General features: G+C 38.2%; 1 non-coding gene across 1 annotated transcript; it reads left to right on the top strand.

Moving 5' to 3' along the window:
- The first annotated feature begins 10,274 nt into the window (after window positions 1–10,274).
- TRNAF-GAA (transfer RNA phenylalanine (anticodon GAA)) lies at window positions 10,275–10,347 on the top strand. Its single transcript has one exon. It is a non-coding gene; the product is annotated as a tRNA-Phe (tRNA).
- Window positions 10,348–13,043: the final 2,696 nt, after the last annotated feature.

Below are 13,043 nucleotides of genomic sequence, written 5' to 3'. Positions count from 1 at the left end.
CAAAGGATCCTAAATTTGATTTGGAGCACGCGAAGGAGACATTCATGGAAGCTAAGAAGAGCTTCACAGAGGCCTCCACTTCAGGTAGTAAGGATCAACTAAAACCAGCGATGGATACTTCAATGCTCACTATCTTTCTGGAGACATGCATGAAGTTGCTGCGCGACAACAAGGCTATGAAGGGACTACAAGAACTCATCACTAGGTGCATTGGGTCAGGAGAACCACGCGTAGTCTGAAAGCTCAGAAAGCACACATCGCGAACAAGAATGGAAATGAGATTGACTGCACAAATCAGAGAGTATGAAATGGATCAAGTGATTCTAGATCTAGGACCAGACGTGAATGTACTGCCAAAGCAGACATGGGAACGCATGGGCAGGCCCGCGTTGCAGTGGTATCCTATCCAATTACGAATGGTGAACCAACATAAGGTCCTATTGATGGGAAGATTGCAGGGGTAACGGTAGACATTTAAGGGGTGAGTGCAAATTTCGAAGTGATAGAGATTGTCGATGACAACAATCCCTATCCTTCGCTACTGGGAATAGATTGGGCCATTGATATGAACATAGTGATAAATCTAAAGAAGCGCAAAATGATCTTTGAGAAAAAGTCACTACGCGTAGTGGTACCTTTAGACCCTGCAGAAGGATCATGTTACACAGAGCCAATGCGTGACGACAAGAGAGACGACAAGCTAGACTGTATCTACAAGATAACCACTCGGAAATAGGATTGGGTAAATCCTACAGTGGATGGCAGGATTTCGTGGGAGTGCGAGAGCTCCTGCACATCAGATTCAAATGAAGAAAGAGAGCGATGGCAGAACCGGTTACACGAGGTAACCATGCTCAATTGCAACATGATGGTAAGATCACTGCGCTGCGTGACGACAAAGGTGAGAGATTTGCCTATGTATGATGGGTTGAGAGCGGTGGATGAATTCCTGAACAAATTTGAAAGAGAAGTGCTAGAACAGCAACGTTTGATGCTCTAAAATGGGCACTGCGCGCTACGCCCGCAAAGTGGTGGGGTACGCACCAGCAGAGTTTCGGGGATTGGCGCGAATGCAGAAGGATGATGCGCTTATGATTTGGAAAGCCTCAGATGCAGATGGAAGCTAGGAATGATGAACGAAACAGCCTGCGCGCCCACCTTTCCAAATGGGTACAGGCGTTTGGTACGCAACCTACATGAACGCACATCGCTCTCACAATAAGAAACAAGAAAAACAAGCAGAAGTAGGCAGGAGAAGTGCGTGAATGGAAAAGTACGATAAAACCTAGCGTGCCAAAAACCATACAGGGGTAAGCCTTTGACAAGATGTGTGAAGTTCTAAACAAGGTCCACCATGTGAGACGCACCGACTGGGACCTGCGTGTACCAGCAGTTGTATGAGCTTATAGGACCATGTGCAAAACTCTGACCGTGCAAGTGCTTCCGAAGCTGAAGTATGAAGCAGGGGCTGTAGTCCCTATGGAGCATGTGAAGCCAAGTCTGTGCGTAACAACACCCATAGATACAACGGTCCGCAAAGCTCAGAACGAAGAAATCACACAGCTGCAAGAAACAAGTCATATAGGACTTGAGGAAGAAATCCGACGGGGAAACTTTAGACTCCGTGAACTTGAACAAGATCGGGTACGACTAAGGGAGAAAAGCCCTTTGATGGACATGGAGGTCAAGAAGCTGGAAAACGAAATAAAGGAATCATTTCTCATCGAAAAACCAAGGATGGCAAGGCAAGATGCGTGCGATCATACTGACAAATTGGAAAGCAAATCAAGTTGGTATCAGAGCAAAGGTTGAATTGCTTGATTGCTTGAGTTTGTGCAATTAGGGTTTTAATGGTTGCAAAATTGTGATGCTTACAAGGTTAAAGTTGCAGAAAGGATAAGGGAAGCTATTGGTTGCAACTCCTGAGGTAATGCCCAGAAGAAGGAGAGCCACAAGGCCACAATTTCCACAACCCAAAGTTCCAATTCCAACTGCACTTGAAACTCTTCAAGTTTTTTCTTCAACTAAGATTGAAGAGGTACAAGAAGTACCAATTTTCTGAGCCTGAATCCATAGCCATTATGTTTGGAGAAAGAGAGCCAGAAGGTCCCTCTTCAGAAGAGGAATAATTCAAGAAATCTTTCTATACTTTGACTGAGATGGTTAAATTTCTCTATGGAGAGAGGAACACTAGAATGGTTGAGAGAGTTCTAAACCTCCACATGGAGAAGGAAGCTCAGAGGACAAAAGATATGAGAAGAAGGATTCCAAAGGGAATGGTGGAAATCCCTCCATCTCCACCATCCTCATCATCTTCCTCATCATCTCCATCATCTCACATGACATCATCTTTCACTAGCACCACTGAAACTACCCATACTCATTCAAAATCCCCAAAAGGAAAGACTCCATTACTAAAATTGGACATAAAATTAGAACTTCCCATGTACAATGGAGAGGTGAATGCAGAAAAGTTCGACAATTGAATTCGACAGTTGGAGGTATACTGAAAAATTTAGAACCGTCAAGAAGACGACATAATGATCGAGTTGGATTCATTGAGGCTAGAAGGAGCTGCATTAGTTTGGTGGGAAGCATATACTCAAGAGGAAATGAGAATCCATGGTAAGATATCCATCACTTGGGTTGAATTTGTTTCTGCAATTAAAAAATAGATTTATCCTTTAGCCTATATGCAAAAATCCATTATGAGTTGGCATAATTTTAGGTAGCTTAAAGGCCAAATAGTCCAAGATTATATACAGGAGTTTAGGAAAAGGGCTTTGTTATTAGGAGTGAATTTGAATTCCCAAGATACACTGCTAAAATGTATTGGGGGTTTACATTCCTATCTAAAACATATTATTCTTATGTTCAATCCAAACAATTTAGATGAGGCATGTGTGCAAGCCACGCATCTTGAATCTAAAGGAAAGAACATTCACGAAGAGGGTAGTAAGAGGAAGCCATTCAAGGGTAAGGAGAAAGAAAAGGGTGGAAAAGGGAAGGGAAAGAAAAATGCAAGTGTGAATAAAGAAGGGGAGAAAATTACATGAAAACTTTGTTCCAAAGAGGGGCATGATGAAGCCCACTGCTAGAAATTTCATCCCGAATTAAGGCCTAAGAAACAAAACAATAAGGGAAAACAAAAGACGATAGCTACCACACAACATGACCTAGGTTCAGATTCTAGTGATGAGACCAAGATTTCAGCCATGGTTACAAAAGGAAAAGAAATGTTTGCAAACACTAGTTCATCACATAGTCAAAACAACACTCCAAATGAAGAGTCAAGAATAGATTTGTTTCATGTTAGAGTGATTTCAAATCATACAAAGATTGATGCATTATTTGATAGTGGGTCATAATAAAACTTGATTTCATAAGACTTGGTTAAAAAACTAAACCTTGAAACTGTACCTCATCATAAGCCATATCCATTGGGTTGGATAGTTAACAATCCAAACTTACAGGTTACAAGGAAGTGTTTATTCAAGTTCGCCATTACTGAAAAGTTCATTGATGAAGTTGAGTTAGATGTAGTTACACTTGACATCTCAGGAATCATTTTGGATAGTCCTTATTTGTATGATATAAAAGCATGATTTTATCGCCATGGCAACAAATACATATTTCTCAAGAATGGGGTGGAGTACATAGTGAGAGCCCATCACAAAAAGTTGAACATTTCTTTGTTTAATGCAGGGCAGATGAAGAGACTAGTAAGTGGAAGTAAAAAAAAATTGCTTCTCATGATCAAGAAAAATAATGATATTGATTATGAATCTTTTGAAGGTTGTGATGATAGATTGAAATCTGATTTGTTTGATGTGGTAAGCACGCATGGTGAGATTTTTCACGAACCAAAGGGGTTACCTCCCAAGAGGGGAATTCAGCATGAGATTCAGTTGCAACAAGATGTTCCACTTCCGAACATTGGCATGTATCGCATGTCTATTATGTAAAGCTTGGAAATCAAAAAGCAAATTCAAGAATTGTTGAGCAAAGGTATCATACGCCCATCTACTTCTCCATCTGGATCACCCATTGTCTTGGTGCCAAATAAGGATGGAACTTGGCACATGTGTGTGGATTTTTGTGCACTTAACAAAATCATGATAAAGAATCATTATCCACTCCCAAGAATTGATGATTTGCTTGATTAGTTTAGGTATGCAAAGTATTTCATTAAGTTAGACTTACGAAGTGGTTATCATCAAGTTAGGATAGTTGAAGAAGACATTTGGAAAACCGCATTTAAAACTAAACAAGGATTGTTTGAGTGGCTTGTTATGCCTTTTGGTCTTACAAATGCTCCAACTACTTTCATGAGGGTAATGAATGATGTATTGAGACCATTTCTAGATGATTTTGTCATTGTCTACTTAGATGATATCCTCATATTCAGCAAGTCAAGAGATGAACATGTCATGCATGTAAACAAAGTACTTGATGTCTTGAGAAAAGAACAGTTGTTTTTAAAGATGTCAAAGTGTGAATTTGGCAAGACTTCTTTAGTGTATTTGGGACACATTGTTGGAGGAGGTGAGTTGAAGATCGACCCCTCTAAGGTTGAGGTCATTCTGAATTGGCCCAAGCCCAATACAGTTACAGAGGTAAGAAGCTTTTTAGGGGCAACACAATATTGGAGAAAGTTTATTGCTAATTTTTCTTCCATTGCAGCTCCATTACATGCATTGACAAGTGTCAAGAAAGTCTTCCATTAGGGATGTACAGCAGAAAGCATTTGATGCTTTGAAGAAAAATATAAGTTCAGCACTGGTATTGGCACTTCCGGATCTTAGACAGCCATTCGAGATTCAAACAGATGCAAGCGATTATGCCATGGGAGCAGTTCTATTGCAGCATGGTAAGCTCATTTCATTTCATTCTGAAATCTTTAATGGAGTTGCAACTAACTATCCCACATATGACAAAGAACTATATGCATTGGTACAAAATGTTAAGAAATGGAAGCACTATTTGATGGGGAAGGAGACCATCATCCATACTGACCATCAACCATTGCAGTATTTATAGTCACAGTCAAAGTTGCAGCAGTCACAACATTTCAGATGGATGGCTTTTCTACAACAATTTCATTTGCTTATAAGGTATAAAAAGGGAATCTACAATAAGGTAGCTGATATGCTTTCAAGGCCTATTGTAATTTCATTTGTTATACTCAAGCATAATTTTGTTTTGCATGAAAGTTACATAGAACAATATGCAAATGATAGTGACTTTAAAGAAGTATATGAAAGCTTGAGTCAAGGAAATCAAATTGAAGAGTTGGATTATCATGTACATAAACGTTTGTTGTATCACTTGGGAAAGTTGTGTATTCCACGGGGAGAAAGAAACAGTATCATAAGGGAGGCGCACACTTCATTGATTGCTAGATACTTTGGTGTAGGCAAGACAGTAGCGAATCTTCAATGGTATTGTTATTAGCCACGCATGTTAGATAATTTTTCTCATTTCATAAGAGGATGTTCTTTATGTGCTACAAGTAAGCCTAGAAATAGGAAACTTGGTTTATACAGTCCACTTTCGGTACCTTCACGTCCATGGGCGAGTATCTCAATGGATTTTGTAGGAGGTCTTCCATTGTCAAGGACAGGTCATGATTACCTATATGTAGTTGTAGACAGGTTCAACAAGATGTGCATACTAACACCATGTAAAAAGAAAATTACAGCTGAACAAACAATTCATCTTTTCTTCCAAAACATTTGAGTTAATTTTGGTCTTCCTACTTCTGTTGTAAGTGATCGAGATTCTCGATTTGTTGGGATTTTTTTATCAAACGTGTGGGACATGATGGACACAAAGTTGAAGAAGAGTACATCCTTTGATCCACAAATAGATGGAAAAATCGAGGTGGTCAATAGAAAAGTTATTCATCTTCTTAGAGGATATTGCAGCAAACATCCCAATTTGTGGGATGAACAGTTGCATTACATACAGCATGCATACAACAGGGCAAAGCATTCTTCCACAAACACATCGCCATGTGAGGCATGTTATGGGTGCTTGCCAAGATCGCCATTGGACTTCATCTTTGAGAAAGATGTCACTATCAATGGTCACAGTGACATCGATAAGGTAAAGAAGTTCATAGAGAAAATTTAGTTGATACATCATATAGTGCAGGAACAGCTTGAGAAAAGTCAAAGCAGCTACAAGGCAAGACATGACAAACATCGGGTTGATCACAAATTTCAAGTTTGCGACAAAGTTTGGGTATATATTAGCAAAGAGAGACTTCAAGGGGAAGGTAAAAATCTTAAACCAATCCATTATGGTCATTTTAAAATTCTGGAAAAGATTGGTAACAATGCATTTAAGTTTGATTTTCCTCCTTATATGCAAATATACTATGTTGTTAATGTTGAGAATTTGATATTGTTTGAACCTCCTTTCATTGATGATCAAGGAGAGCATGTTCAACTTCCATCAATAGATGATTTCTCGCTAGAATATCTTGATGAACTTCAGTAGGATCTCATACTTGACAAAAGAACTAGGTCTTCAAAGAGAGGGGATGTCGAATACTTTAGAGTGGGACTCAAGGGACAAAAGCCTTCTCAAGCCAAATGGTTGCAGGCCGAGAAGGTGAGGGAGATGTACCTCACCTACTGAACAATTGATAGTATATTTTGGGGTCCAAAAGGCTTCTAGTGGGGAGGAATGATCAGGTGCTCAGTATTTAGCTCAAAAATCAAAGTTCTCATAATGGCTTGAAACCTAAACGAACACGTTCATCTCGAAAAAATGATCCTAACGCAACTCATTTCGTCGAAAACTGAGTTCATATGAGAAAGTTATTGTGTTCTGATCACTTTGCTAAACAGGCAAAATTTGCAAAAAAAATGCCCAGTCACTGCACAGTCAACAGTCCGTGCTTCTGACATGGAAGGTGACTAGGCATGGTCAATATTGGTCAACAATGAATCAGGGATGGACAAGTTTTTTCATTTGGTTGGGTTGTACAGTGGTGAGTTGGCGCGTTCTTATTGGTGGATTTCTAGACCAATGGAAGAATGCCATGTGGCAAGCCCGAAGGCCACCACGTGGCACCTCCCAAAGGCCGGGTTGGTGGTCTACGCATTGGAGCAAAATTTATTGGCAGAAGTCAGGATCGAACCCACAACCTATCACATACAAACCATATGCCTTACCGTCTATGCTACCGGGTAGTTCTTACCCTATCTATTCTCCACATATATTTAAGTTGTAATGGTTTATAAGTTGGCGGTTAGGGGAGGGCCAACCCAGAGGCCAACCCTCCCCCCATGTGAACACCACATAAAAAAACCGTTACCATTTATGTTTACCATGACGGCTATCCAAACCACTGCTCCGACGGTTCCACATGTGAACGATACATAACCCCAGCGGTCAAGGTAATAGACTCCTCCAAAATCGCAACATTAACTTGCATGTGAACACCGCAACCTCAAACCGTCAGTTAACTCTAACGGTTCCGCTCCAACATTCAATGCGACATAACCATTACATGTGACCAGGTCTATTAAGCCGTCGAAGGTTACAGGTTGTTTAGCGCTAATCCAGTTTTGAATTTAATTAAGTGCAATTAAGCCTTAATTAACTATGAGTTAATCTGGCGGTAAATTTGGCAGTGCCCCTAAATTCAGGCCTGCCACCAAATTTAGCGGCGTTTACTTAGAGATGTTACATAATTAGAGAAGAAAATGTAGGAAAATACTGATTGAGCTCTAGAGAAGTCAATTTTCGACCAAATAGAGCTCAGAAAGAGGTGTCCTTACCTAATTTAGACATTTTGAACACATGGGTGCAGGTATCAGGAGCCATAGAGCTTTGTAAAATAGAATTTTTCCACTTTGAGCTAATACAAAGGCCCAAGCCATCGAAGCTGGACCAACGAGATATAGCCCAAGAGGGGTGAACTCCTTCATCAAAACATTGTGTTAATGTGTCTCTTTGATGGTTTGTTGCACTGTGAGTGTTTGTTATTCGGTATTTGTTTATGAAGCTATCTTGCTCATGAATGTCTTTTTAAACTTAAGGAAATTTCCCTGATTGTATGCACAAACAGCTAATGAAACCTCTTCACAAGAAGCAATAAGCAAGCACATATTTATAAATTTGTAATTGTTATTAGCACAGCTAAACTAATCATACAAAAATAGATCAATTACTTTATGATAAGATGATAAAATGGTCATTTCACCAAAATAATATTTACTATTTTGGTCATATCATCTAACGGGAAGGTGTAACATTGGATTCGAATAAGATCCAATCTATTATAAAGTGGTAAACACCTAAAAATGTGACAAAATTTAGGTCCTTTATTGGACTAGTAGGTTACTATAGGAAATTTATTGAAGGGTTCTCAAGAATAGCACACCCAATCACTTACTTGTAGAAGAAGGGTGTGAAATTTGAGTGGTCTCCTAATTGTAAAAAGACATTTCAACATTTGAAAATATTATTAACAAGTGCACCCATATTGAAGATAGTTGATCCAAATGAAGATTTAATTGTGTGCATTAATGCATGTAATGAAGGGTTTGGAGGAATAGTCATGAAAAATGGGCATTAAATATGTGATAAGTCAATTAAGATAAATGAGCAAGAGAGGAATCATGCCACTGATGATTTGGAGTTGGAAGCCATAATTCATGCCTTGAAAATGTGGAGGCATTACCTTATAGGGAAAGGATTCGAATTTAGAACATGCCACAATGGTATGAAGCATTTGTTTGGATAGCAAACTTTGAATTCCAAACAAATTAGATGGATGGAATTTAATCAATATTGGATCATTTTAATATTGTTTTTCATCAATATCAACACTTTCAGAGTGGAAAAAATTGGAGGAATCAACTCATAATACCATTTTTACTAGTGGGATCTAGTTTGGAAAATTGGGGTATGAAACCTTCTGGGAGAATTTTGGGGCATCAAATGGTGTTTTTTTGGGAGTAAAACTTTTCCACTCTAGTTTGGAAACTTTTCATCATATTCTACACATATATTCCTTTCTAATGATGCAAGAATCGCCTCAATCAAAGTTCATATGCAAAATTTATGCCACTTCGAAGTTGACCTTCCTATTTTGACCACCATAATTTGAGAGGATGCCACATCAACCCCCATTACAGAAAATGGGCAAGCCACATGATAATTATGAAGAATAATCTATAAGATTCCATATTGTAAATATGGTTAAGATTTGATGAGTAAAACCTAACCACTAGTATGCTATTGGTTTGTGTTATAACTAGGCCACTAGGAGGAAAAGGGGTTCCATTCTTTTCAAGTAAATTTGTTCCATAGACGAGTAGAGCAACCAAGAGAGATATGGAGAGAGAACACAAAGAGGATTTGTGCCCTGTATTACTCCATAGGTCATAGGCCTTAGTACTTTGTACTTGCATCCATTTTCTATTCAACGAAAGAGATTAGAGTGGCCTCACTTTCCAGCTAGGTTTTCTCTCGAAAGGTTTCCCTTTATATAAATTGTGTCACTCATGGTTTGTGAGTTTTCATTTCACTACTATATTTCATGCATAATTATAATTTTCATATACACAATATACAGTAATTTACAGATCTATAAATTTAAAGAGAAATAAACCCCAATAGTGTAGATTTCAAATTTTTAAGGGTAATTTATCATATCTATTGTGATGAAATGTCGAGTGGAATATTCATAGTAATTTACGAGTCATATTAATATAAAGTAGGTTTATTTGGGTATATTGTGGATATTTGTGGGGAATCTAGTTCGTCTAAGCCAAAATTCATAAAACCCTTGTCATGGTCAATGAAACTATGAATAGCCATCTTGATCCTATAAAGGAGAGGTTTCGTGACTGGAAGCATAAGTTGCAGATATAAGTCATAATGTGGATCTCCTCATGGTAGCCCTTACTAAAATCTCAGGCTATTTTGAGAATATGGGGGTTCTAACACAGAGGTCCAATCAAAGGGGAGATCAAGAGATCAAGAAGAAACAAAGAATGAGATGAAGAAAGGACCCAAAAAAAAAAAACCCAATTGAGTACCATGAACCATTCACGTTCTTTGTTCAAAATGGAAGTGAACATAAATATCAAGATATATCAAGGTGAGATCGATGCTCTAAATACAAATCATTGATTGCAGTAATTAGAATTTTATTTCAGTTTTCATCCTCTAAAAACTAGTAAAAATACCTTTTTACTTCTTTTTAGTTGACACAAGTTAAAACCATGTACCAGGATGATCCACAGGGAAGAGTCGGGATAGCTCAGTTGGTAGAGCAGAGGACTGAAAATCCTCATGCCACCAGTTCAAATCTGGTTCCTGGCAAGATGTCAATATCCATGTCTCCATATCCATCTATCTAAATCTATTCTATCTAGATGTATATCTACATACGGAGACACCCCGATCAAAATAGATAGATGGATCAATCTGTTCTCTCCCTCTTCTTTGCTCATATTGTCCCTCTCTGTCCGTTCCAATTGAATCACGATACTCTGTACATATAAAAAAGTAGGATCGAGAACTCAGAAGTCAAGATTTGACGGTAGAGGAGGAACAAAAGATTTCATTTGTGCTACCTAAAATTAGATGGTAATTCTATGACCTAGTGGGAAATCCACATGGAGATCTTGGGGATGGAGGGATATCCTCTAGTGACCAAGTGGGATGACTTTAAAACCCTCATAAAGTCACAACTTTTCCCTATAGGGTATGTAGAGGACCAATGGCTCAGATGGCACTACTTTAGGCAGAATCATGGGTAGAGTGTACAGGAGTACCCCTTAGAGTTCAAACAGATGGCCATAATGTTTGGTATCTCCCCAAAGAACCCAGATGTACTCCTCAAGTATCTAGGGTGTCTAGATATCCATCTGCAGAAGAAAGTGATGTTGTTTAAGTATAGATCATTGGAAAAGGCTTGTGCAGAGGCACATTACCTAGAGAACATAGGCCAAAAGAAATGGAAATCAAGTGGATCAAAGCAAAAGGAGCAACATGACACTTTTAAGGAGGGGAAGAAGAATAAGAAAGGGGGAAAAGATAAAAAGACAACAACAACAACAACAACACACCAATGCAAGGATCCCAAGAACCACTATAACCATTGTAACATTGATGGTCATATAGCGGTTAAGTGTTGGAAGTTACATCAAAATATTAACCCAACGAACAGAAAGAAAGATAATAAGAAGAATAATCTCATGGTCATTGATTCGAGCAACTAGGTTGAAAGCAACTTGAATGTGGATGAGAAGATCATATATATGTCAGTGCAAAAGGAGGTGAATTTAAGTAGTCTTTAGCAATAGGAAGAGAAGGAAATGACCAAATTCTTCCACATAAAGATACAAGTCAAGAAGACAAAGATTGATGTTATATGTGACTCAGGATCATAGGCGAATCTGATAGTAGCAAAGCTGGTCAATACATTGGGATTGGAGGTTCGCAATCATCCAAGCCCATATCCATTGGGATGGGTATATAAGGATGTAGAGTTAAAGGAACAAACTAGTGAAAATTTAGATTTACAATAATTATGAACTGAAAGAGGATGGAATCCTCATGTATAAAGGTGGAATTTATGTGTCAAATTCTTAGGGTATAGAAAGTATAGTGTTGAGTGAATGCACAAGGTGCCTTATGTTGGACACCTAGGGTACCATAAAACAATTTCATGTATCATAAGTCAATATTTTTGGCTAGGTATGAAAAAGGAAGTATTTGATTACATATCCAGGTGTTGGGAATGCCAAAAGGTGAAGGATGAGTAAAGACATCTAGTTGGATTGCTACAACCAATAACCATTCTTGAGCGGAAATGGGAAATCGTTTCTATTGATTTTATTTAAAAAATTCCTAAGACTATGAGGCAACATGATTTCATCATGATAGTGGTGGATAAGCTCACTTAAGCTACCCACTTTTAATTTAGTGAAGTAAACACATAAGGCAACAAATATTGTTGAAAGATAGATGAAGGAAATTGTCAAGCTAAATGGTGTGCCTAAAGCAATTATTTCAGACAGAAATCCAAGTTTACATCTTTCGAAAGGATTGTTCAAGGGATTTGGAACCAATTTTAACTTCAGTACAACATATCATCTGGATTTAGATGGAAAAGCAAAGAGGGTCAATCAAGTAATTGAAAATATTCTAAGGATGTATGTGATGGATAAACCATCAAAATGGGAAGAGTATTTGCACTTGGTGGAGCATGTCAATGGGTATAAATAATATTTGAATATGAGCCCATTTGAGGCCTTGTATGGTAGGGAATGCAATACACCTGTGAATTGGGACAACACAATGGATATGCCCATTTTTGGGCTAGATTTTCTCAGAGAGATGAAAGAACAACTAGTGAAAATCAAACAAAACTTGAATGTTTATTAGGATAGGTAGAAAATCTATGCAAATAAAAATAAGGCAAACAGGGAATTCATATTTTTTTAATCATGTTTTCTTAAAATTAAAGGCCAAGAAGAGTTTAATGAAATTGGGAAGCTGCTCAAAATTGGTACCTAGATTTTGTGGCCATTTGAGATCCTATAGAGGATTGGCCCAATTGCATGTAGGATCACATTGCCAACATCGATGCATTTTCATAATGTGTTTTGTGTTTCATTACTTAAAAAGTATGTTCATGGTGTTAATCATGTAATTCACTACAATATGATTTAGGTGGAGCCCAAGGGAGAATTTTAGGTTCATCTAGTAGGAATTTTCAATAGGAAAGTCAAGGTGCTCTAGAATTGAATCATTTCATTGTTAAAGGTGTAGTGGGCACATTTCAGTCCTAAGGGTGTCGTATGGAAGCATGAAGATTCCATGAGGGAGGAATTTTAAATAATTTTGATTGTTTTTTTGTGTGTGTAATGCAATAAGGATAGTGCATAAATAAGGTGGAGGGGAATGTAACACCCAAAGGATGACCTATGTGCATATTGTACATATCATGTTTAAGCTAGTGAGCCAGGAAATATTTTGGGGCCATTGTGACCATGTATATATGTGTTTTA

Source organism: Pinus tabuliformis, chromosome 2_1 (genome assembly GCF_031772625.1).
Source record: "Pinus tabuliformis cultivar Carrire ecotype Pingquan chromosome 2_1, CPIR1, whole genome shotgun sequence".
NCBI classification, from domain to species: Eukaryota; Viridiplantae; Streptophyta; class Pinopsida; order Pinales; family Pinaceae; genus Pinus; species Pinus tabuliformis.
Note: the sequence above shows the minus strand (reverse complement) of the source record. Positions and strands in the feature narration are given on the sequence as shown.